The sequence below is a fragment of the Trachypithecus francoisi genome, unplaced genomic scaffold (genome assembly GCF_009764315.1).
Source record: "Trachypithecus francoisi isolate TF-2019V2 unplaced genomic scaffold, Tfra_2.0 Lachesis_group15, whole genome shotgun sequence".
Taxonomy (NCBI): Eukaryota; Metazoa; Chordata; class Mammalia; order Primates; family Cercopithecidae; genus Trachypithecus; species Trachypithecus francoisi.
In genome coordinates, this window is record NW_022681460.1 from 68,210,850 (window position 1) to 68,238,047 (window position 27,198).

Genomic DNA, 27,198 nt, shown 5'->3' on the forward strand with positions numbered 1-27,198 from the left:
AACAACAAAGGTTTATTTTTCACTCATGCTACAAATCCATTGTGGGTCAGCTATGGTTCTGTGCCATCTTCTTCACTCCAGGATCACTGCCAGTCATTGTGACTAAGGGAAAAGATTTAATTTGGGGACCATGCACAGTTTTGTAAAGCTTCTGCCTGGAAGACAGACACATCACTTCTACTCACCTTTCGTTAACCAAAGCATGTCAGAGATCAAAGGGTTAAGACACAATACTCCTGCAGGGAGGGGCCATGCAAGAAAGGTGATTTCAAGAAGAGAAATACAGTCCGTCATACTCTGCCTTCATTTTCATAGGGAAAAAGCCAAGGGTAAGAGAAACAATTGACTTCAGGGAATCCTGTGCAAATTCCTTCACAGCACCATCTTTTCTTTCAGCACATGACCACCCAATATTTTTAGAAACATTAAGTACTAATCAAGAAAGCAGATCATTTTAAGTAGATCATTTTCCAAAGGGAAAAAAAGGCATAGAAGATATCTTTGGGAGAAGCATTTGAAATCATCTAATTCCTCTACTGTACATTTCTTCATTTTATAGATGTTGCGATGAGTTCAGTTCTCAGAATCACAAATGAATTGACTTCTAAGCAAGTTAATGACAGACCTGGGACTAGGACTTGGTTCTCTGTATTTCCTATTCTGGGATAAAGTTAACAGGGAACACATAATTCTGTATGCAAATTGGGAAGCAGAGAATAAACAATTAGACATGTAACATAGACAATTTCAAATTCTGCCACCTTCTAGAAAGACAGTAAGAGAGTGATATGATAATGAGTGTTGGGGTACTGAAATGATGGTCTCTCTGAGGAAGCAACATGTACAAAAACTATTAAACCACTCATGTAAAATCACAATCTGATTTTTAATAATAGTTAGCAACAGTATCCTCCAAGGGATACTGTTCATCTATAAAGATCTCTGAATGGATTTTGCTCTCTGTGCTGTCTCTCTGCTTCCCACTCCCTGCTAAATCTCTCTCTCTTAATTGGCTATTATTATATTTTTTCTTGCTGAACTTATTAAATGAGATTTTATGAGTGCTGTTCTTAATTTGAAAATCAAGCAAGTAAACTATCTTATATGCCCATTACCTAAATTAAGCTGCTTTTTAAGTATTTTCTGTATATCAAGAAGCCTTTAAAAGAAAATTCATCCTCTCTCCCCACCAGCTTCAGCCACCTCCTCTTCCCCTCTCAGTATCTAATTCTTCAACAAAGAAAGATTTCTTGCCTTTCAATTCTGCATTTGGGCAAAACTACAGGTTCTATGAAAAAACTTCCTTCCTAAGCTATCTTGGGCAGAAATATATGCAGTCAACAGATTTCTAAGAATGACCCCAATGATTTCTCTTCTTGTGTAATCCCCCCCTTTCGAGTGTGGGTGGAGCCTGTGAATATATGATAGATGGCACTCCCATGATGAGCTTACAGTACATGACAAAAGGGAGATTATTCTCTCCGGTTGGCCTAATCTAATACCTTGAGCCCTTAAAAGGCATAGTATTTCTCTGGCTGGAAAATAATAACTCAGAGAAATTAAAAGCTTGCAAAGAACCAACCCACCATTGCTGGTTTGAAGATGGAAGGTACCACATGAAAAGGAGTGAGAGCAGCCTCCAGCTCAGAGAGTGGACCATGACTAACAGCCAGCAAAGCATATGGGAATCTCCTATCTGTAGCTGCAAGGAATTCTCCCAAAAAACTAAAAGAGCTTGGAAGTAGATTCCCCACTCCCAGAACCTCCAGATAGGAGCCCGGGTTGGCTGACACCTTAATTTTGGCTTTCTGCGACTCTGAGCAGAAAATCCACTCAAGCTTGGGGCTTGCCCAGAATTCTCACCCACAGAACTATGAGATAATAAATGGATGTTATTTTTAGCAGCTAAGTTAGTGGCCATTTATTATGCAGCAATAGAAAACTAATGCAACATGTAACTAGATTTATCAACCGAGGTGTTCTGTTAAACAGCTAAATAATGACTCTTTCCCACCTTCAGAATGTGCAGCATTAATTCTCACAAAAGGAAGAGAATTCAACAGGGGAAAGAGGGAGGAGGTCAGTGATGGAAAGGCAGAACCCAAAGTGGGACAGACTAATGGGAAACGCCAACCTTGCCCAGCTGTATAGTGTTATTCTCAGGTGAGGCCATCAACAACTCTAAAGAAAGAAAGAGGCAGAATAACTAGAATAAACTACAGTGTACCAAACCACTAGTGATAGGAATCTAGATACAATCAACTATTTTTCTTTCCAATTCTTAGCACATAGGGGAGAAGGGAATGGGGAGATCATGAAATTTTTAAAAAGAGGCCATGCATTTTTGGCATTTTTCTGATTGTAAATTCACATGATTATATTCAGAGAGTTCAGAAGCATTTACATACTGCAGCGGACAAAACACAACACTGTGTTCATCTAATGCCATTTTGTTTTCCTCTTTCTTAGCACACACACACACAAGGCTTTAGTCCCCAGGCTCTCTTACAGATAGGTTGGGGCCACCTGATGGAGAGCTGGTCAATGGGGTGTAAGCAGAAATAAAAGAAGTCACTTCCAGGCCTCACTCTTTTTTTTTTTTTTTTTTTTTTGAGACAGAGTCTCACTCTTATTGCCCAGGCTAGAGTGCAATGGCATGACCCTGGCTCACTGCAACCTCCGCCTCCAGCGTTCAAGCAATTCTCCTGCCTCAGCCTCCTGAGTAGCTAGGATTACAGGCATGTGCCACCACACCCAGTAAATTTTTGTATTTTTAGTAGAGATAGGGTTTCTCCACGTTGATCAGGCTGGTCTAGAACTCCTGACTTCAGGCGATCCACCCACCTTGGCCTCCCAAAGTGCTGGGATTACAGGCGTGAGCCACCATGACCAGCCCAGGCCTCACTCTTAAAAATCATCCTAAGCCAGTCTTCACTTGTTCCTGAAGAGGTCAGGTCATGTTTTGAGATGATAGGCCACCAGATGGAGGGAGCTCGGATCACTGAGTCACTGAATGGAACAAAGCCTCCACAGACCCTAAGGACTTTGCAAGAGCCAGAAATAAGCATTTATTATGCTGAGGTTGAGAATTAGGGGGTTGGAGGAGGGGCAGATATTTTCTTATTAAACCATATCCTGAAACCAAATCTTATCCTGAATAATACCCACATATCTTCTCATTTGATTTAACAGCTTTATACGCAGTCTCTTTCTCTTAGATATTTATCTTGTTTTAGCGTAACACCCAAGCATCACACAGGAATTTGAATATCAAATTTAATTAATGTTACAAGAAATTCCTATCCTAATACACTTTGATGTTTATATATTAAATGATTTCTGTCTTACACAAACTATAAAGAAGGGTATATAAATCCTGATTTACGTATGTATATATGTGTGTGTCTGTGTTTTATGTATATATATACACACACACATGCACACATTTGTGCTTGTGTGCACCTGAGTATAAATATATACACATATATATGTAAATTATACATAATTACTAGTAATAGGAATAATGACAAACTCCCTTCTGCAATGCCAAATTAAAGTCCACTTATCCTTAACTACATTTCCATCCCCCACAACCCCCACCCCTGATTTGACAAATCAGGCAAAAAGCCTCCCTCTCGGATCTTTTCAGCTAATTTAAGGAATGTCAACATGGAACAAAGACAGGTTATTGAGAGAACTTGCATTTGTTTAGCATGGAGAAGGAGCCATGATGAGAAGTTAAAATTCTCTTCAAGAACATTCAGAAAAGGTGTTAACTATTTACAAACCAGGAAGCGGAAAGTAAATTCACTGGACTCTCTAACTCAATCAACCATTTTTCCATTTACTTGAATTTCAAAAGACCTAAAAAGAGACAAAGGACTAATCTGTATTTGTTAATGTACAAGATTATAATTAACCTAACGTCTGCTTCAAATTTACTATTATCTATTAAAGAATAAATAATTTTACAGCCCTCTAATGTAGGTCTTAAGCTTTAAATCACTGACCATAACTAATAAGCAGCTTAATAGCAAGAATGCCCTAAATAGAGCCACAGACCACAATTTCACCAAGCATAAATCATCATCACTTTTAATGCAAACGCAACAGCAAATCTCTGTAATTACTGGGTGCATTTTGAATCATTTTTATTATTACTGCACTGGCCCCATTAAAAACTCAAAACTCTGAACTTCATGGAATATAAAATTGGAATTACGACACACTACAAACTCTAATTGAAATCCATAAATTTTCTACTAGTATCCAGAATTTATTTTCTTGCCAAAGAATTTCAGCTATGCAGAATTAACTTTGAAAGTGTTCATTTTGTCTACAGCAATAAGTAACAGCATTTTAGACTGCCAAATTTGGTGGTCTGTTCTGGAACAAAATTATGTGAATTGTTTCTTATTCATTCAGGATTTTACATTTCTACAGCAGACAATGGTATGCAAAAAATAGAGTAAAAAATCAAATAGAATATACCAGCCACAAAAGTTTATAAAGTAGTACATCACTTCCCATCCCACTGCAAAACCTCCACCCATCAAAGCTGACTACAACAGACCCTGCAATGTCAGCATAAATGAATCTCCTTACTAAAGATGGCAAAGGTATGTCGCTAAATTTGCAAAAAGGTAACAAGGACACTATGAAAACAGTTTTATTTGCATGAATATAAGAAATGAATACAGGATAATCCACCAAGCCATTCTGAGAGATGGCCATACTCTGAATATAACTTTCTACAGAAGTTTAAGTGCTTATAACTTAATAACCACTTCTTAAAAACCCTTAATACTCCTCTGATGAATACTTTAGATAACTATAAGTCAAGTTGTTTTGCTATACATATAAATTTATATAAATGTTACTCTGGGAAGAATGATTGGTTATGTGGGAAAATCTAAGATAGTGCATCTTTCAGAATTTCAGATTAATATTCCATAAATACTAGAATTCACATGGATATATCTAAATATACTATTTACTATTAACATCATACAACTGATCATGCAATGCAAGTCAGCTCATTAAAATCAAATTTTCTATATTTTGACAGTAACGTATCTGTTGTCCACAATGGGGGTTACAGCCTGCAAACCCAACAATTTTCTTATAAAAATGTTGTGCCACCTTAGGAAGTATTTTATAAATTATGTGCATTATAATTTTCTATTCACAGTATACTGTTAAGGGCCTTAATCTCTTGTGAGTATCTTAATTTTAAACATACCTTTCTTATTATCTTTAAAAGATAGGAGCTTGCTCTCCCTTAAACATTCCTTTCCCATGTATGCTTGCATTTTACACTCTCCTGCAATGCCTCCAAACCTTCTCCCAACTCATATCTAGACCTGACTGCATACCCAGATCACCTCATCCTGAAGAAATCATTTTCCCTATTCTGAACCTTTAGTTCATTTAATAACCACCCTGATTTTCCATATTTGCTGCCTCAAACTGTCACTTAACTTATGCATTTAATATCTCACAGATTTGTCTTTGTCAACTGTAAGTTCATCATTAGAGACCGTATCTTAGTGCCAGTAGTAAAGAAAATTATCCATAATTCTCAATACCTAGCCCTTGCATAATTTCAGAACAAGGTGTCCTTTCTCAACTATACATACCTAAATATTATAAATTATGGTAATTATAACCTATTTGGTATATCCTGCATAATGTGGGTAGGTGTCAAGCAAATAAATCAACCACACAAACACCAATATGAAGACTCTGATAGTAAATCTTTTTAATTAAAATTTTCTCACTTTTATGCAGGTTCAACTAAGTTCTATAATTCTGCCCTCACTCTCAGAACTTTCTCAAGCAATAGGAGAAATGAGAGATCTACCAAAATGCTCTATTTTTTTTTTTTTTTGAGACGGAGTCTCGCTCTGCAGCCCAGGCTGGAGTGCAGTGGTGCGATCTCAGCTCACTGCAAGCTCTGCCTCCTGGGTTTACGCCATTCTCCTGCCTCAGCCTCCTGAGTAGCTGGGACTACAGGCGACTGCCATCGCGCCCGGCTAGTTTTTTTTTTTTTTTTGTATTTTTTTTAGTAGAGACAGGGTTTCACCATGTTAGCCAGGATGGTCTCGATCTCCTGACCTCGTGATCCGCCCGTCTCGGCCTCCCAAAGTGCTGGGCAAAATGCTCTATTTTTAAATTACAAAGTTGTTTCTAGGTATCAGAACATGTGTGTTTAGACAAATTAATGTAAACAGGGATAAAACTAAACAGCTTTCAATCAATAAAAAGAATTTTGCAGTTAGAAGGAACATGACTTCAACTCTTCATTTTGTCATCCTGTGATCCTGGGACAGACGTAGGTTCAGTGGTTTAAAAAAACTAGGATGGGGGAGTATGGTTAGAATGATGCCAATCAGTGTTTTCAAATCACATTCCTCACAGTTGTCCGGCCTACCCAGGGTTGCTGGTGACCAATCCTGAAACTAACTTTGCAAAATTATAACTGAGACAGTGAAAGACATTTAACTTAACTGATTTCATCTTGCTTTTAACCTTTAAGCTGTCCTTGTTTATTCCTGGGCATAGGCTGAACTAACTTTTGGAGAAACTTAGTCTATAGTTTATAGTTTAAACAAAGACAGTAACGGCCCTTGCTCAAAGCAGACCTCCTTTATGCCTGGGGACTAGATTGCTTCTGTAGGACTAATATTAGCCACAAAATTAAAATTATGGTTTAGGAGTTATGCAGTTGGAGGCCACACAATTTTAACCCTCTCTAAACTGCCTCTAAGATCAGTGCTTGAGACATTTTGCAGACCCTGCCCTTGATGGTCAGCTGGCACCAACCAGATCAATCAACTGGCTCATCTGATCTTGTGTCCCCCACCCAGGAACTGACTCAGCACAAAAGGGCAGCTTTGACTCCCTGTGATTTCACCCCTGACCAGTCAGGACCCCTGGCTCACTGGCTTCCCCCAACCCACCAAATTATCCTCAAAAACTGCTTCCCGAATGCTCAGGGAGACAGATTTGAGTAATAATAAAACTCCAGTCTCCCACACAGCTGGCTCTACATGTACTGTTTCTCCATTGCAATTCCCCTGTCTTGATGAATCGGCTCTATCTAGGCAGTGGGCAGGTGAACCCCTTGGGTGGTTACAAATTTGGGGGCTTATCCGGGATTGTCCTTGCGGCTACCTGCCGCCGGTTCAGTGGCACTCCTCCAGCAATGGATCCAGAAGCCAGCCCGAGCAGCCACCTAGTTCTCTTGGACTGGGGACTGACTCTGGTACTCTCTCTACTGGCAGGGTGCTGCCGACACAATATGCATGGATTTAATTGCAATGGAGAAATAGTCCTGGGAAGATGTCTCTTAACTATAGCCCTACGACAGGCTGTCTATCTGTAGCCCCATGGTTGGGTATCTGTCTGTAGCCCCATTGTGGGGTGTCTGGATTGGTAAGTATCCTAGGCACTGCCAACACCTCCTTCCTTCTCCAAACTGATTCTGTAGCCCCACTGCACGGTGTCTCTTTGTAGCTCCACTATGGGGTGTCTGTGTCTATAGCCCCATTGTGGGGTGTCTGTTCAGCTCCTGGGGGATCTTGGTTGGCTCTTTCTAAGTAGTAGGAAGAGTCCTGGTATGGGAGACTTCTCAATCAGGAAGATTTTGAGGAGGTTTCTCAAATGGAGAATAGGACTATCGTTTGGAAGGGACACTCTTGGAGTTCTTGGTTAGGGATCTGATTTGGAAGGCCTTCTGTCTGTCTTGTCTTTGTGTGTGTTTGTATATGTGGAAGGGATCTCAGAAGGGGTTGCTGATGGAAGTCCAGCATGCCTAACTCAGAGAACCCTCCTTGTTTGTCTGGTCACATTCAATGAATCCTAAAGAAGGCTCAACAGGCCTGTCTCTCAGAGTGACTAGCTGCTCTTTGCCTTGCCCAGAGACCCCATTGTGAATTACCATTTGGAGGTCGTCCTTCCCACCTGGAATGAATCAAAGACAACAGGGACCAACGGGAAAAAGTTTGAGCTTTGCCAGGTTAATACTTGGTGCCAAACAAGGTGACTAATGTTTGTTTTGTTACGTGTGTTTTGCTGGGGTGGAAAATGTTAATTCTATCCCCCCTGCAGCCCGCTGGGCAGCATCTTGCAAATTAAGAATCTTGCATATGGGCCGGGCGCGGTGGCTCAAGCCTGTAATCCCAGCACTTTGGGAGGCCGAGACGGGCGGATCACGAGGTCAGGAGATCGAGACCATCCTGGCGAACACGGTGAAACCCCGTCTCTACTAAAAAAAATATAAAAAACTAGCCGGGCGAGGTGGCGGGCGCCTGTAGTCCCAGCTACTCGGGAGGCTGAGGCAGGAGAATGGCGTAAACCCGGGAGACGGAGCTTGCAGTGAGCCGAGATCCGGCCACTGCACTCCAGCCTGGGCGACAGAGTGAGACTCTGTCTCAAAAAAAGAAAGAAAGAAAGAAAGAAAGAAAGAAAGAAAGAAAGAAAGAAAAAAAGAATCTTGCGTATGGTTCCATAAAACAGGAAGGGGTGATTTTCTCTTGTAAAGTGGCTTGAAGGGCCTGGTGTCGTGGCTCATGCCTGTAATCCCAGCTCTTTGGGAGACTGAGGCTGGCAGATCACTTGAGGTCAGTAGTTGGAGACCAGCCTGGTCAACATGGTGAAACCCCGTCTCTAATAAAAATACAAATATTATCCAGGTGTGGTGGTGGACACCTGTAATCCCAGCTACTCGGGAGGCTGAGGCAACAGAATTGCTCGAACCTGGGAGGCAGAGGTTGCAGTGCGCTGAGATTGCACCAACATACTCCAGCCTGGGTGACAGAGTGAGACTCCGTCTCAAAAAAAAAAAAAAAAAAATTGTGGCTTGAACCCCACAGCTATGGTGCAGTGAGCAGGGTCATCAGAAGCCACTCCGTTCTTCAGGAAGCTGCAGAGAAAGGGATCCCAGAAACCTGGTATGCTGGCAAAAAAAGGATAAGAAATTCTTACCAGGCAAGTTTCTGGTCCCCCTCTCTCTGTCTTTCTCTGTCTGGGTAAATGGTAAATGTCACTTCTTGTCTCTCTGCAAGGGTTTGATTAACAGAAAAAGGATTTATAAGACTAGTCTTAGATGGCAGCAAATCTGGTATACTTTGTGCTAAGAATTTACTTTTCTGTATTCTGTAATGGAGAAAGGAGTATCACAGGATAGAATGTGGGTTTAAGACCCCTGCAAGCTTGCAGCAGGCTGGTCAGTTACAAACTTTGCTACAGGTCTCTGAAACCAATAAATACTGTATGAAATTTTTCTGTCTTGTTTTGTGTCCTGAAGAGCTTAACCTTGTGACCATATGGGGATACTTTCTCTTGGTTTCCACCATCCAGAGGACAGGAATTTGGAGGTTCATGTCATAGACCTAAAAATTATCTTAAGCAGTTAAAAGCCACTGAAAGCTTGAAACTGGCTTCTCTAGGCTCCTTCTGGGAAGAGCAATAGAAACTGCTCACTGCTCTCCAACTCAGTAGCTAAGGCTTTGCTTTTTGACAATGACAGCCTGGGTTCTATTCTTGGCTTCCGGAATTATTCCTTTCTGGTTTTTTATTTATGTAACTTTGCCATTTATTGAGGTTTTTTCCCCCATTAGCTTCTGATTTGCAGTCTTAAATTTACCTTTCTCTAAACTACCCTGAGGGAGATTCTAAATCTTGTTTAAAAAAAAAAAAAAAAGAAAGAAAAAACAGAAAAAAAAGAAACTGCTTACCATCTCTTTAAGACACCTATGTGTCCATGGTTAAGTTATAATCTTAGTTAAAACTGATTAATTTCATGTGGGACATTACCTGTGGTAAAATTCAAAAGCCAAAATCATTGGCTGCTTGGCATGGCTAAAGTCGGATAATAAAAAAATTTTAAAGGATTTTTTAAAAAAAACTTTGATTAAAAGCCAGCTCAATTAAAAGTAGATAAACAAGCTATAAATATCTTTAAAAGGCCTTTATGTTTTTCTCTTCTTGGAACTTCTTTTTCTAGAGAAAAGCTTTTTCTTCTCAGCCAACCAAATTATTTTTCTCCTTTTTTTTTTTTTTTTTTTGTCTTGCCACGCTTAATGCACCCATAAGAGGTCCTAAGATAACTTCTGGTAGCCTGGAACTCATTGGGAAAAACAGAGAAGGCACCACAGACCCCGTTTTTTTTGGGGGGGAGGGGAAGAAACCTCTGTTTTCCTCATGATACCCCAGGAATTAAAAGCAGATTAATCCCTCTCAAAATCAAAAGTTATGTTCTGTTTTGCATTGTGTTATCTGATGGTTTTGAGTTTTGGGGGCATCAGAAATTACTGTGCATTATGAAAGAACTTTGGTGTGTAGTAACTAGGTAGGAAATATACTTTAAGGGATGGCTAATAACAGTTATGGAGGGATACTTGACTCTTTGAACACCTGGATCAGAGAAGCATGCTCTTGGCCACCTGGAAGACAAGAAAACATCCTCACCCCCGACTGGGAGATGAGACTCCCGTGAAGGATAGGCTGATTACAAAACGGGCTGATTGGCTTTGGGTTGCCTTGCAACGAAATGCAGAGTAGATGTACTGCACTGTCTTCTCCTGGAGATATTTCCCTCCTCTTGGGGATCCAGGATCCAGTATAAAATGGCACCCTTAATTTTGGGGATCTGTCTTTGCTTTCGGCTGCTTTTTTGCTGCTTATTTGACCCGAGAAATGCACGCTTTCCTAGCCCTGTTCCTCCAAGCGATCCACCCTTAAGCCAGTAATCCAATCACAAAACTGGCAAATGAAAAATCTTTTAAGTGCTGAATCTTCTGTCTGTATGTATATGTGTAGTGCGTGTGTGTGATGTTTATATATAAAAAAGCTCTGATTAACTGATTTTACAAAAGCACTCAAATCAAATATTTTGTCAAAAAAATAAAAATTTCAATGCCTTTTTGTTCACGTGACAGTAATCTTTTGGAAATAAAGACAGTTTTAAAAATTATTAGTAAAATAAAATGTCTTCAAAGTGTAAACATTTGGTCTAAATTAAGGTCAGATATCCGATTTGCTAAATGCTTCAAGGTCAAAGTGTTTCTTTAACTTTTGAAAACTTTGATTTACCTACTTTGGAGCATTAGATTATGAATAAGGCCTGGGGACATATGAAGAGCTATGCCCACTAACTATCCTAAAAACAGTCAAGTCTTATCTTCATTTCTGTCTGACATCCTAGGATCACCCCGGCACATAATTAACATTGCTTATTTATCAAGTTTTTCACTAAAAATAAAAGTAACATTGTAACATATAATTAAGACAATGGGAGAAACAGTTTTATATGCAAGGTTTGTAAAAAATGTGTTTTGGTTAAAAGATTATAAAAAGGCACGGGAATATGGCTTTTGTTAAAGGGAATATAATTTTGTCTAGTTCAGAGGGTCTTAAAGATGGTCTTAACCTAAAAGAGTAACGGAACAAAAGTAACAGTTTAAGCAAAGTGAAAGGGTTTGTAAAGAGTTTATCACATTGGAAAATTGGCCGGGCGAGGTGGCTCAAGCCTGTAATCCCAGCACTGTGGGAGGCCGAGGCGGGCGAGGCGGGCAGACCACGAGGTCAGGAGATCGAGACTATCCTGGCTAACACAGTGAAACCCCGTCTCTACTAAAAACGCAAAAAGAAATTAGCAGGGCGTGGTGGCAGGCGCCTGTAGTCTCAGCTACTTGGGAAGCTGAGGCAGGAGAACAGCGTGAACCCCGGGAGGTGGAGCTTGCAGTGAGCCAAGATCATGCCACTGCACTACAGCCTGGGCGACAGAGCAAGACTCCGTCTCAAATCTGTGGGTCTAAACAAGTTGGCTAAGATTAAAAGAAAAAATTACTTAGCTTTTTTTCCATAGGTTAAAACATTAAAACGATACTGTTGTGGGGCCAGAATCTGGGCCCATGTGTCTAAATAACAGGGTTTTCTTTAAAAAATTAATCTGCTATTTGATGGAAAATTGTGAAGGGTTCTAAAAAGTTTATAAAAATCTTACTTTATGGTCAAATTAAAACTGAACAGATATAAAATTTTATTTAAAAAACCCTGACTCTACTAAAAATACAATAAAAAAAGTTGGGTGTGGTGGCAGGCGCCTGTAGTCCCAGCTACTCAGGAGGCTGAGGCAGGAGAATGGCGTGAACCCGGGAGGCAGAGCTTGCAGTGAGCCAAGATCGCGCCACTGCACGCCAGCCTGGATGACACAGCGAGACTCCACCTCAAAAAACAAACAAACAAATAAATAAATAAGTAAATAAATAAAGTAAAAATAAAAAACTAGCTTTAACATTAAAAATTCACTAATGCAAACATGAAATTTACTTTTCTCTTTCAAAGATGATTTTTATGCAATGTTAAAAAATTACAAATGGATTTTATTATCTCCTTTGGGTAAATGGCCAGGAAAAAAGGGAGAAAAGAAAAGAGACTAATTTAGTTAGCTTCATGCTATCTTTATTGGGTCTTGTTTGGAAAGCTGAGTCTCCTCTATCAGTGTAAAGATTTTGTCTTTTAAAAATTTTTTTGGAGTTACCATTTTGGCCAAATGAATAACTTATGGTGACCTGGAATTCTATTTCGTGATATCCAGTGTTTTAAACCTTTAATATTTAACAAACTTTCCAAAATCAAATTATAAATCATGTCTCTTTCTAACCTAATATTTTAGATATTAGGTTCTCTAAAGTTCAAAAATGGCATTTGGCTTATTTGGTACAAAAATCAAACAGAAAGCATTGTCAAATATAAAATGGTGTTTAGCATTCTTTGGTCTAATACTTGTGTAAATGTGTTATTGATATATATTCCAAAATTATGTTAAACTGCTATAATTCTAATATGACTTAGTATATGTTATCAGTAATAATTACAATTATTATGTTAAATGACTATGTGCCACAGAAGTAAATTTCCTCATCAATTGTGACTTTAACTGTGGCTGCTCTAAAATGTTTGTCATCCACAGACAATTATTATCTCACATTGGTCCTCTTTAAAAAATGATTTTATAATCAGCTATAAAACTTAACAGGTGTTCTTAAATGCAGGTTTCTGATTAATAACTTTGGAAAATTGTAACATTAGAATAAAAAACTATTCAAATATAAGTGAATGGTGTTTGGTTTTTTTTGGACTGTATTTGTATAAATATGTTATTAAGATGTATTCCAAAATTATGGAAAACTTCTACAATGTTGATATAATTTAGTGTACATTATCAATAATTATAATTATGTAAAATTGTTGTACACCACAAAAGTAACCAAAATTCCTAGTCAATTATAGATTTAATAATGGCTACAGACTTGTCATCCACAGATATTTTGTCTTACTTTGGTCCTTTTCAAAAGGCAGTTTATAATCAAATATAAGGCTCTAAGTGCAGGTCTCAAATAATTTTTAAAATTGTGCTACTGGAATTTAAAAACAAAACAAATTTCTTGGACTGTCATAAAAAGCTAATGCATTAAACATTGCTAAACCTTTTGTTTGCAAAGCCAAAAAAACTTATATCTTGAAAGCTATTTGCTCCTATAAACAAAACTTAAAGCATATTTGTTCTTCTCTACCTTATTTCTCCAGAATTTAAAAACTATTTGTAAGTATTCCCAATTTATGGCAGTATAGTTAATTGCATATTACAATAAAAATCTGGTTTCTTGGCCAGGCGCAGTGGCTCACGCCTGTAATCCCAGCACTTTGGGAGGTCAAGGAGGGTAGATCACGAGTTCAGGAGATGGAGACCATCCTAGCTAACATGGTGAAACCCCATCTCTACTAAAAATACAAAAAATTAGCTGGGCGTGGCGGCAGGCACCTGTAGTCCCAGCTACTCGGGAGGCTGAGGCAGGAGAATGGCGTGAACCCATGAGGCAGAGCTTGCATTGAGCTGAGATCACGCCACTGCACTCCAGCCTGGGCCACAGAGCGAAGAGTCCATCTCAAAAAACCAACCAACCAACCAAACAAACAAACAAAACTTGGTTATTTTATTAAGGCTTTGACTGAAATGGCATGGTGCCTTTAAAGAATCCAAGTTGATTTACACAGCCAATTAAAGCACGTTAGGGCATCTGACCTCACACCTTGTCTACACAGATTCCCTATACAAGGTTCCTGACCTGTGGTAAATAAAAAATGTCACTTTCTAACAGGCCCAGGAACCCCAAATTATCTTAGGACCTCCAGAGAAAAGGAATTTGCCCAACTCACAGATATTTAAGGATATAAACCATGACTAGGCTTGGCTTTTAAAAAGTCTTAGCTAAAATTATTCATAGAATAAAGTTTTATCAAAGCCAATTTAAAAAGTCTAAGTAAAAAATAATTATTCTTGCTACACTGCATGCAAATAATCAGGTCAAGTGCAGAAAGACTAAAGTTTATTTTGTAATAAACAAATCAGTTCTATCATGATTTGTTTTTAATAAAAATGGGGACTAAAGAAAAAAATTATGCTTCAAAAGAAAAACTATAGTACACTGTTGTTAGCTGTTCTTAAGGTTTTTTTCTGCAGTTTAAATTCTAAATTATGTGTGGGTTAAAAGTCCCCAAATTAATGTTTTCAAATCTTTGCTTTTAAAATTGAAAATTGTACTCCTCATCCTAGGACTCGTTATTTACCTTATAGTAGGCTGTTCACTTAAACACTGTAGTAAAACTAGAAATGAAAATACTAATGTTTTTGCCCTGAAAGCCTTGGAAGCTCAACCAGGTCTGCATGAGTACGCTTAGACAATTACAAAGCAGTTCCACACTTCTCACCTTGGGGTTCACTCCCATTCCCACTATGTCTCCTGTCAGTGGGAAGAAGCCAAAGCAATCAACGGCCTTTTCCTGTCTTCATAGCCTATACCTTGAAATTAAGGTGTTATAAAACCCAAAGGAAGGGACTGAAACTGCCTTTGCAAAATTATAACTGAGACAGTGAAAGAGATCTAACTTGACTGACTTCATCTTGCTTCTAACCTCCAAGCTGTCCTTGTTCATTCCTGGGCGCAGGATGAACTAACTTTGGGAGAAACTTAGTTTATAGTTTAAACAAAGACAGTAACAGCCCTTTCCCAAAGCAGATCTCTCCTTCTTGCCTGGGGACTAGATTGCTTTTATAGGACTAATGTTTGCCACAAAATTAAAAATTATGGTTTAGGAGTCATGCAGCTAGAGGTGACAAGATTTTAACCTTCCCTAAACTGCTCCTAAGATCAGTGCTTGAGATATTTTGCAGACCCTGTACTTGATGGATCAGCTGGCACCAACCAGATCAACAAACTGGCTCACCTGATCTTGCAGCCCCCACCCAGGAACTGATTCGGCGCAAAAAGACAGCTTCAACTTCCTATGATTTTATCCCTAACTCCTGGCTCACTGGCTTCCCCCCACCCACCAAGTTATCCTTAAAAACTCTGCCCCCTGAATGCTCGGGGTGACTGACTTGAGTAATGATAAAACTCTGGTCTCCTGCACAGCCAGCTCTGCATGAATTACACTTTCTCCTTTGCAATTCCCCTGTCTTGATGAATTGGCTCTGTCTAGACAGCCGGCAGGGTAAACCCCTTGGGTGGTTACAATCCTTGCCCTAACCATTCATTTAGACAAGATACTTTGAACTCTGGGGAGGTTTGGATTTCACACGAGATTTTGCTTTAAAAAGGGTGCCATGAGAAAAAAGAACTCAGTCCTTTCGCCTGTGACTCGTCATGTCTCTACAAGTGCTCTCAAAAGCTGGAAAGGTAAAAGGGTTCACCGCCCTTGGGCCCAAAACAAAACTAGCTAATGGCATCACAGGGCTCTGAATTCCACATTCCTCTTGCAGTCCTTCACCTCTATTCTAGGTACCTCAGGTCATGTCCACACTGTGGGAAGAGATGACCTGCCCTCCTGGCCCTCCTTATCTCCTGGGCTAGGCTGAGAATCTACACTGGGGCTTCTGATGGTTAATTTTAAGTGTCGACTTGGCTTGACTGTGGTGCCCAGTTTATTTTTGTAAGATATCAGTCTAGACATTGTTGTGAAGTAATTTTTAGATGTTGATTAACATTTAAATCAGTAGATTCTGAATAAAGCAGATTAGCCTGCATAATGTGGGTAGGCATCATCCAATCAGTTGGTGGCCTTGAGAGAAAAAGACTAAAGTCCCCCAAGAAAAAAGGAATTCTGCTTCCAGACTGCCCTCAATCTCAAGACTGCAACATCAGCTTTCTTGGATCCCTGGATCTGCAGCTGCCAGTCTGCCCCACAGTGGTGTTACCAATTCCTTAAAATAACGGAGGAGGCAGGGAGGGGGAGAAAGGGGAAAAGGGAAGACGCACATCCTCTTGGTTTTGTTTCTGTAATACAGATCTCTTCATTCTGCTGGACTCCTGGTGACTCTCTTCTTGCTGTCTTCTGTCACCACTGATGCTCTTGCAAATCCTGTCTTCTACCTTCCTGCTGTCACTTTTTCTTCCTATTTTTTTTTTTTTTTTTTTTAGACAGAGTTTCACTCTTGTTGCCCAGGCTAGAGTGCAATGGTGCGATCTCAGCTCACAGCAACCTCCGCCTCCCAGGTTCAAGCCATTCTCCTGACTCAGCCTCTGGAGTAGCTGGGATTACAGGTGGGAGCCACCGCACCTGGCCTTGGTTTCCTAAATGCTCTCTCTTCTTGATCAGTAGGTCTACTATGAAGTTGAGGCCTTAAGCCCTCTTGCCCTGGTTTTCCCAGGCCCTTTACCTAATTTTGTATTCTTTTCCTTTAAAGAAGACCTTTACATTTCATAAACTTCATGCCCCGCAAGCCCTGTACCCGCCCCAGGGCTTGGTGGATTGGTCTGGACTCCTATGTCGGGTCTGGGCGCCAGGTGTGCTGGCCTCTGCTGGCACTGCCAGCCCCCTTCCCAACCAAGGCCTCCCCCTTGGCTGCACTGCTTTCATTCTGCTGTACAGGGAGGATGACACAGGAAGTAAAACACCACCACTCCCCCAAATCTCACTTTAAAAGAACTTTAGTTGACATTTATTAGTCAAAATCTGAACTACAAGTAACCATAATAAAAATGCCTTCTCGGTGGCGCAGGGCTAAATATTTAACAACTGGCTCTCCGGGAGAAAAATGTATGCATGTGGACACATTCATAACCTCATTATAACTATGTTATAAACTGTACTGATATAAAGGCTATGTAGATGTTGGTGTGGATGTGGTGAAAAGGGAACACTTTGATACTGTGGGTGGAAATGCAAACTAGTACAACCACTATGAAAAACAGTCTGGAGATTCCTTAAAGAACTAAAAGCAGAACTACCATTTGATCCAGTAATCTCATTGCTGGGTATCTACCCAAAGGAAAAGAAGTCTTTATATGAAAAAGACACATGAACACACATGTTTATAGTAGCACAATTTGCAATTGCAAAGATATGGAACTAACCTAAGTGCTCATAACTAATGAGTAGATAAAGATAATGTGGTGTATATATATATATATATATATATATACATACACATATATACACACACACAAACATATACACACACCATGGAATACTACTCAGTCATAAAAAGGAATGAAATAATGTGTTTTGCAGCAACTTGGATGGAGCTGGAGGTCATGATTCTAAGTGAAGTAACTCAGGAATGGAAACCCAAATATCATATGTTCTCACTTATAAGTGGAGGCTAAGCTACGATGATGCAAAGGCCTAAGAATGATATAATGGACTTTGGGGACTCAAGGAGGTGGGGGAAGGCAGGAGGGAGTGAGGGATAAAAGACTACCTATTGGGTACAGTGTACACTGCTTAGGTGACAGATGCACCAAATCTCAGAAATCACCACTTAAGAACTTATCTACGTAACCAAAAACCACCTGTACCTCCAAAACTGAAATAAAAATAATTATTTTAAATAAATAAATATATATATATATGAAACACTATGTGCCAGTCACTGTTCTAGGGGATAGTAATAGAGCAATGAAAAAAGAGATGAACATTTGTTTTCTGGTAGTATCTACATAATTGTTGGTTTTAGTATCTCTTTTGTGATCCTATTCTATAGAAATGATTACTCCACTGAATTTCTACAAAATTTTTCAATATTTTTATCTTGTCCATGACAAATTATTATATTGAATACAATTCTCCTATTTCCTCCTTTTTAAAACTTTTGGATGATATAATCTCATACAAATCTCTATTATGGGTCATTTTATTGCTCATCTTTAAATAAAATATTTTTTTCTAGACCAAAAATAAAAGGCTATGTAGCACACAATTTACAAAATAAATAAACTCTATAATATCCCTCATTATCAACTTCATATATCCAGTTGGTTCTCACAGAATGTTTTTTGTTGATTTTGGCCAAGCTCTTATATGGGAATCCATCCTACAGTTGCAATAATGAGCAATAAGTTCTGACATGAATGTTGGTTGATACATTTATTTGCACCGATGGGCAAAATGAAAATGGAGGAACGTGTCCTAGTGAGCATTCCATTCCCAGCAACACTCACTGGGTGCCCGCCAGGTACCAGGCATTATGCCGGGCCTGGGGCCGAGGAGATGAGGAAGGCATGGGCCTGCCTTCCCATCATATGGAAATAAGAAGATTTAAAACAGCAATTATCCTGGTAATAATCTAAGATTACAATTAAATACTGCAATTTTGGGCAGGATTTTGAAATGCTTAGCCAAAATCAGTTCTACAATTTACATAATCATAACTGATTATTATGGCTTCAGTGTAATTTCACATGTGGACTGGACTTTATTCACATAAACAGGATTAAAATATTTTTCTAAAAATCAGAACCAAAAATAAGAATCTCTATCATCTCTAAAATGAAAAAAAAAGAAAAAACTTTTAAGACTATCATTTTTAAATTCTCAAAAGTTTAAATGTCCTGGGATAACTGAAAAATACATTCTGGTTTTCTTATATAGACCTCTTCAGCCAGAAAGGATCTACAGGAAAGGGAAAAAGGTTTATGCTTTATAACAGAACACTATTTAGTGTGTTTCAGTCATGATTGTAGTTTACAACTTTAAATAAGACTAATTCTAAATGAAAGTAGGTCAAGTTCAGAGGTTAACTTGGATTAACTTGGATCTGTGTTCCACAATTTTATAGGTCCCAGAATAACAGATTAAGACATCAAATAGTAGAAACAGCAAAGAAGGCTGATTATGCAAACCTTCTGAAGGCTTCCTATAAGGTTGTCTATAATGAAACAATAAGTGTCCAATCATCCTGTATATCTTAGCAACACAACAAGAGAGCTCATCTGCGTGTATACTTTATAAGACAATTAACGTTTATACTATTAGCAGAAGAGAATGTTCAATTCTAGAAGATAAATACACCTAAATTACATTTAAATTGGTATTCATCAAGTTGTTGGATTAAGACCAATTGAAGTTATTCTTGAATAATATTGGGGTATAGATAAGAATAAAATCTATATCTTATTTGATAAGGTTAGAAGAACAATACTTACAATATTTTAAAAACATGATTGCCAATGTATGAAAACTTATTTGATTTACATAAATATAACTGCAAATATTTCACTAGTAGTTTTATTTCACTACTAGTAATATTTCACTAGTAGTTTTATTGCTAACATGCCTGTGAATAGATCTGCCATTTTCATCTTTAATAAAAGCTAACACTGAACACATAATAGTTTACTAAGTGCTTACTATGTACCAACCACTAAGCTAAGTGCTTTACATACATTTTCTGACTTAATCCTCAGAACATTTCTAGGCAGGAGAAAACACTGTTATGTTAGATTTATCTATAAGGAAACAGTGGCAGGGAAAGCTAAAGCAATTTGGCTGAGGTCACACAGATCAAAAGTGATGGAGTCAGGACCATGTGAATTGGGAGTCTGAGATTTATTTCATCAATGGTACTGTTTGGCCCTTGTTTAGGGGGTTATTCTCTAACAAATGCCATGCAAATATGCAGTGGATTTATGTTCATCTTTTCCAAGCCTACTTAAAGCTATTGTAATAGTGACTGCTCCTGCATGTGGTAGAAACGGAACTATTTAGGGGAGACCACTTTCACTAGGCAACAATCTAGTTTGATCAGCTGTTAGAGTCAAGCTCAAATTCCGACCACACATGACTGGGATTAACTTAACCACTGACAACATAACTTTCTAAGTCAGGTGGTACAGCACGGATGTAACTCCTTAGGTCAGTCTTATGAGGTGAACTGCATTCCCCTAAAATTAATATGTTGAAGTCCTAATCCCCAGTACCTTGGAAAGTGACTGTATTTGCAGACAGGGCCTTTAAAGAGGTGATTAGAGTAAAATAAGGTCACAGGATGGGTCCCAATACAATATAACTGGTGTCCTTATAAGAAGAGGAGATTGGGACACAGGCAAGATACAGAGGGGTGACCACATGAGGACACAGTAAGAAGGCGGCCATTTGCAAGTTGGGGCACGTGGCCTCAGAAGAAACCACACCTGTCCACACCTTGATCTTGGACTTCAAGCCTCCAGAACTGTAAGAAAATAAAATTCTGTTGCTGAAGCCACTCAGTCTGTGGTATTTTATTATGGCAGTCATAGCAAACGAATACAGTCAGCAGTTAAATCCATGCTTAACCCTTGCTGGTTTATCCGGTTCCTGAGTGATATGGTTTGGATCTGTGTCCCCAGCGAATCTCATGTGAAATTGTAATCCCCAGTGTTGGAGGTGGGGCCTGGTGGGAGATGACTGGGTCATGGGGTTGGAGTCATCATGAGTGGTTTAGCAGCCTCCCCCCTTGTATAGTGAGTGAGTTCTCACAAGATCTGGTTGTTTAAAAGTGTATGGCACCTCCCTCTGCGCACTCTCTTGCTCCTGTTCCTGCCATGTAAGACGCCTGCCTTCTACCATGAGTAAAAGCTCCCTGAGGCCTCCCTAGAAGCAGATGCTGTTATGCTTCATGCACAGCCTGCAGAACTGTGAACCAATTAAACCTCTTTTCTTTATGAATTACCCAGTTTCTTGGAAGTAACTAACCAGTTTTTGATTTTACAGGCTCACAGGTGAAAGGGACTCGCCTTGTCTGAGATGAGACTTTGGACTTTTCAGTTAATGCTGGAATGAGTTAAGACTTTGAGGAACTGTTGGGAAGGCATGATAGTATTTTGAAATGTGAGAAAGACATGAGATTTGGGAAGGGCCAGGGGCCAAATGATATGGTTTGGATACGTGTACCCACCCAAATCTCATGTTGAATTGTAATCCCCAGTGCTGGAGGTGGGGCCTGGTGGGGAATCAAATCTCATGATTCATGACTGAATCATGGCAGTGGACTTCTCATGAACGGTTTGGCTCCATACCCCCTTAGAAATGTATAGGGAGTTCTCAAAAAATCTGGTTGTTTAAAAGTCTATGGCACCTCTGCCCTTGCCCCCTCTTCCTCCTGCTCTGGCCATACTCAGTGCTGGATCATCACTTTGCCTTCCACCGAAAGTAAAAGCTCCCTGAGCCTCCCTGGAAGCAGATGTTGCCATGCTTCCTGTATAACCTGTAGAATCCAGAGCTGTTAAACCTATTTTCTTTATAAATTACCCAGTCTCTGGTATTTCTTTATAACAATATGAGAATGGACTAGTACACTGAGTTATGTGCCTTTGATCAATGAAAACAGGAAAATGAACTGATTATCACTGGAGCAATGTAGCAAAGCTTTTCAATGCAAAGCTTCAAAAGCTGGAGGAGAAGGTGGGATACAGTAAAAGGGGTGCTTAGGGATAAAGAGATTAGGAACTCCTGAAGAGAGAATGGGAAAGAAATCCAAAAATGGTAACAATGTGAAGGAGCTTCATTAAATAAACAGGGTTAGGTAATTCTTCAGATCAAATATATCGGACAGGTCCCAGTTTCTGGAATAAATTCTAAACTCATTAGTACCACAGGGAAGTTCCTCAACAGCTCAGCCCAACCTTATGCTTCATTTATACCACATAACTACTGTCCCCTATCCTATCGCCACCCAAAGTGGACCACTCACCAATCCATACCTTGCACTTTTGCCACTCTGAGATTTTGCTAATGCTGTTTCATGCATGCATTCATTCAATAAATATTTATAGCAAGGTGCTGAATATACAAAAGCTTATAAATGGACAGTATCCCTGTGGAGTTCACAGTCCAGTTCCCTTAGCTTCCAGTATACAGTCCACACTGTGGCTCTGCCTAGTAAAATCCTATCTGTCCTCCACATTCAGTTATTGCTGAAAGATACTCCAAAACCTCAGTCAAAATGAATAGCTCTCTCCTTGGTGCTCCCACAGGTTTGTATTTCATTTTGGCATTCATATCACACTGAAATGTTATGTTTACTTACACATATTTCTATGAATGGATGGATCTGTGGATGTGTGAGTGTTCATCTTTCTCCAGACTATAATTTCCATTAGGGCACATTCATACTATTGCCACCTTTGAATTTCCCCCATCACACCTAACAGTGCTTTGCACATTCTTGATGCTCAATTAATATTTGCAAAATGTAAGTAATAGTATTAATTAATAATCACATAATAGGCTAAAATGCACTACTAAACACAAATATGAGACTCACCAAATCTAAGCCTATAAAACTCCAGTTTTAAAGTGTTTTCCCTGCAAAACACTGCTCCCATTCCTTCTGCACATATTCATGCTTTTTAGTTGAATTGCAACAAGCCCAGTTCATCATGTCTGAGCTCTGCCCTAGGAATTCATTTCTAGCAAGCTATTTGAAGAGTGTGGTTGTAGGTGACACTGATGAAGTCTCAAAAGGCAGCCAGGTGTGGTCTCTGTGGTATATGCAAAGATAATGGCCAGAAGGCTGGGCTTATACCTGCTGCTTGTTGAAATTGAAGATTAGTTTGGAGATTGATGTCACCACCATGAAACCATCTAGCTTTCCAGAAGGCATCCTGGCTTTCTTGGTTGTGCTTTTCTTCTTGTATGTGAACACATCAACAGACTGATCCTGCTAAAGAAGCAGAACTGGTCAAGAATATTCAGGGACATTGGCAGTAACCAGTGCCTCCCTAATGCTGACTGGCAAAGGCTTCTCTCTTCATCAGACTTTTTGACATAGGTGTTGATTTTGCTCACATAGTAACCAACCCCCATAGCTCACACCTTGATTAAATTCTGAACTACTCTCTTTAGAAGGTTGATGACTGTGATTTAAATTTGGCCTTTCCATTGCCAGTAACAACAATGCCAAGTCACAAGTGGGAAAAGTTAGTCATTACCCTTGTAACCTCTAGCTACTAATACTTTGGATATCAATTAATAGAGTTTACTAAAAGATTAAATACCATTTCCACAGATTCCAGTCTATTCTTATTTCCCCATGTATTAGTGTTCTATAGACTTTTAAAAATGTATTCCCACTCCAGGCTGGCCAAATTGATGACACACTTGTCTCCAACACACATCTTCAGGGGTCAGCCACACCATCACCACCTCCATGAAAATCTTCCTTCCTGTCATACTAGATGCCCAGTCCATGAACCACGCAGACAGGTCCCCACAGCTACTAATCCTACTTACCACAGTCAATGTAAACCCTACTGATTGAGCGGTTATTACCACAAGTTCCTGAGGGCACAGGCTGCTAAGTCTTACTTTTTTTTTTTAATAAAAATCTCTAAGACATACCCACTCCCTATACCATACCTACTTTTCACCAACAGAGAAACAGGCAGTTGCCAAATCTTATAAAGCAATGTTTCTTGGAGAAATTGCAGTTATGAGAACCATGGGCTCTGAGGTCAGTACATGTGGCCTTCAAACGAAATTTTCTAATTATGTGACTTTGTGTAAGTTACTTAAGCTCTTTAAGCCTCATTTTCCTTGTGTATAAAACAGGAATGGGAAAAACAATCTCAACCTTAAGAGCTTGCTGTGAGGATTGAATGAAATACTGTGGTAAAGCACTCTTCACAAATGATAATAAATATAAACTCACTACTGTTTCTGTGATTTGACATATTTCAAGGCTTTTTCCTTATGTTATTAATATAGCTGACGAGACCACCAACAGCACGAAGCTTCTCCCAACTTCTGCAAGTCTTATTTAAAAAGTGAATCTAGGTGCGAATGGAAAACAATATTTTACTTTTCTAAACTCCAGAGAGAAGGAGGGAGGTGGTTCAAGCAAGCAGAGAAGTCCGCTCCAGATGTGAAAAGGGATGGCAGACATATCCGTGACTAATTAACATATAGCCAAACGAAGAAGAAATCTCATTATTACAATCAATGAAATCAAAACACGATGAAAAGGTTTTCAGAATAAAGCTTCAGTTCACTATTATAGGAGCTCTTGTTTTTACAATTTGCCTGCTTTCAAAAAACAAACAAACAAACAAAAACAAAAAAACCATGACTCTTCCCCTTTCCCCCCAAATCACTGTTACTATAATTTATCATGCTCATCCAAAACCAGCTATGTTGGGGATGATCAAGAATATCACACTGGCTGTCGGAGAGCAGGTCAAGTGGGTCATGCCATAGTGTTTGGAGAAGTGATCAGAAGAAGAGCAGAAGAGTCAATTCGCCACCTTTTTCAAGGTAAGTATATCAACAAGAAGGATCACATTAACAAAGAGAGAAATACACTAGTCCAAACTGCTATGCCAAAAAGTGGCAGTAAAATCCCTGACTTAAAATGACACTGCAATAAAACTGAAAAGTTAATGTCACCAACCTAACTCCGACTCTCTACCACCTCTCTGTAATGAAGTAGGTCTCAAAGAGTAAATTCCTCGCATACCCTCTGGCTCAACTCTAATCTATAATGGGTTCAATATGAATATCCTGATTTTTGCTCCTACTGTACAAGCCTAAGCAAGCCAGAGATAGAGTGAGTTTGTGTGATCCCAGGCAGCAACTATCCCATCCTTTCTTCAGATGCCTGTAAATGACAGTGACTATAAGACCAGTTGTGTGGGTAATTAACAAATTAGCAAATTATCAGTTTCTACTTTCACATTTCACATTTTGCCCCCTTAACCTGATCCTGAAGGAAGCAATTCCTAAGAATTACTCCACAGATGTTTATGTGAAATATTTTCTCTTCATAAAGCTCATCTTTAGTTTTACTACTTTCTGGCCATGAAAATGCTGCTGCTGCTTAACACAGTACTATTTTTGTCAATCAAGAACTTCCCAGAGGAGCCTGTCTTAATATAGCAGTGTTCCATTCTGTATTGATACATGGTTGTTTAAAGTGGCTATATCTTTATTGCATGATTGATGGTTACCTTGGAAAGTGTTGGGTGCATCCATTTCTGCAAACTCGCTGAGTTTAGCACCCAGTTGAGGTATGTTCTCCAGAAAATATGATTCCTGTACCCTGTTCTTAATCCTTGCTTCAATGATCTTTTAAAAAAATCCATCTATTTGATGTTTCAATAAATGTTTAAATGTAAATCAAGGATTTGTTATAGTAATATTTCTTGTAGAATTTTCAATTTTCTTTGTTACACATTGGGTTGTTGTTTCTATGCAAAGCCCATGATTCAAATTAGAATGACTGTCATTTCAATTTCTTTTATAAGGGTTTTCAATTTGACATGGCATCTGGCAAGCAGCTCCTAAGTGTATATTTCACTAAAATGTCTGGGGTGGGGTGGGAGCAGGAAGGGAGTCGACTATGGGGGATTGACGGGGAGGCGAGTAGAAGAGTGGAGGATGAAGAAGAAGAACAGAATTCCAGATCCTGGGAGGAATTTCCTGAACTACACTAAGGAAAATAAACCCTCTTTACTGTGAAAACAGTAAAATCAGTAGAGATTCAAGTTAACTCCTTGCCTTCTCACAGTCTCTGTCCCCTGGTTCAAAAACAGAATGTCTGCAAAAGCCAGAAAAGGAAACCTTTACCCACAACGATGTGGCTATTGCCTTTTGAGCAACGGGGGTGCTGGTCTCCATACCCCACTGCTATCGCTGCCTCCTGTACCTGTCTAGACAGAGGCCGAAACTTCCAAAAGGTTATTGGCAGGAAATCAACTGGAATGATATCATGACAACAATCATCGAAGTGGTTACACAATTGGAGGTAAATGTCAAACATTTATCATGAAAGAAAAGATATACAATAGTGTAAAAGAATGTATAATGGTCTTGGAGTAAGATTATTATAAATTTCTTATCTCACACTCAGCTTTCTTTAAAAGCTATTGTTTCATTTTTTACTTCTTCTCCGTTATGTAAAAATAGTTTAAGACTAGGAAATCTGTTAATGTAATATTAATACATCACAATATTGGGCCCAGTTTAGAAAGCTCTTGATTATTTTTAAGTTGCCTAAAAGATGTTTCATAGGATTAAATATTCAATCCCAATAAAAACTCCTACAAAATTAGGAAAAGAAGGATGTTTTCCTTAATGCTTTTCCTTAATATAGTCATGAAAACTATGTTAAACTGATAGCCAGCAGCAAGATAATTGCAAAATACTTTCAGTATTTCCATTAAAATTGGGAAAATACAAGAATACCTAGTTGTCATTATTATTTAACATGGCTATGTAAATTCTAGCCAATCCAATAACACTAGAAGAAAGAAATAAGAGCTATAATTCCTGCAAAGTAGGAGATGAGAGTATCATGTGTGCGCAATTTTGTAACAATAGAGCTTTACCTTATATCACATACTAAAATAAATTTAGACAGATTAGAAAGTTACATGTAAAAATGAAACCAAAATATTAATGGGAGATATGGGTGAAAATTAATGGATTTTGCACTAGAGAAAAGATTTGTAAAGATAAAAGCAAACACAAAAGAAGATCTGTTTTCTCTAATTAAATAAAGAAAACTAAAAGGCAAATGACAAATTGAGCAAATTTTTTTTAATGGTTGTGACAGTAAAAACAAGTTGTGGTTCCTGTTATTTAAAGAAGTTTTTAAAATTATGACAAGAACAACTACGCCTCCACAGAATGGCAAGGAAATGAAGTAATAATTTAAGATAAGGTCTTCACACTGAGATTCACTTCAAAATCATAAAGTTACGTATAACATCATAAATATTAGTCAGATGTTCTGTGTGATTACTGTGTGGCAGGCATTATATGAGGCCCTTTACATACTGCTTCATTGATTCCTCACAATAGCCTTAATAATAATATTACACCCATTTTATAGATGAGGCAATTCAGGTTTACAAAAACTAAACTTATTCAAGC

At 38.8% G+C, this 27,198-nt stretch overlaps 1 protein-coding gene across 1 annotated transcript in view; it reads right to left on the bottom strand.

The window, feature by feature from the left end:
• SAMD5 (sterile alpha motif domain containing 5) overlaps positions 1-27,198 on the bottom strand; it is a 67,195-nt gene that overhangs the window by 26,924 nt on the left and 13,073 nt on the right. The window lies entirely within an intron of this gene.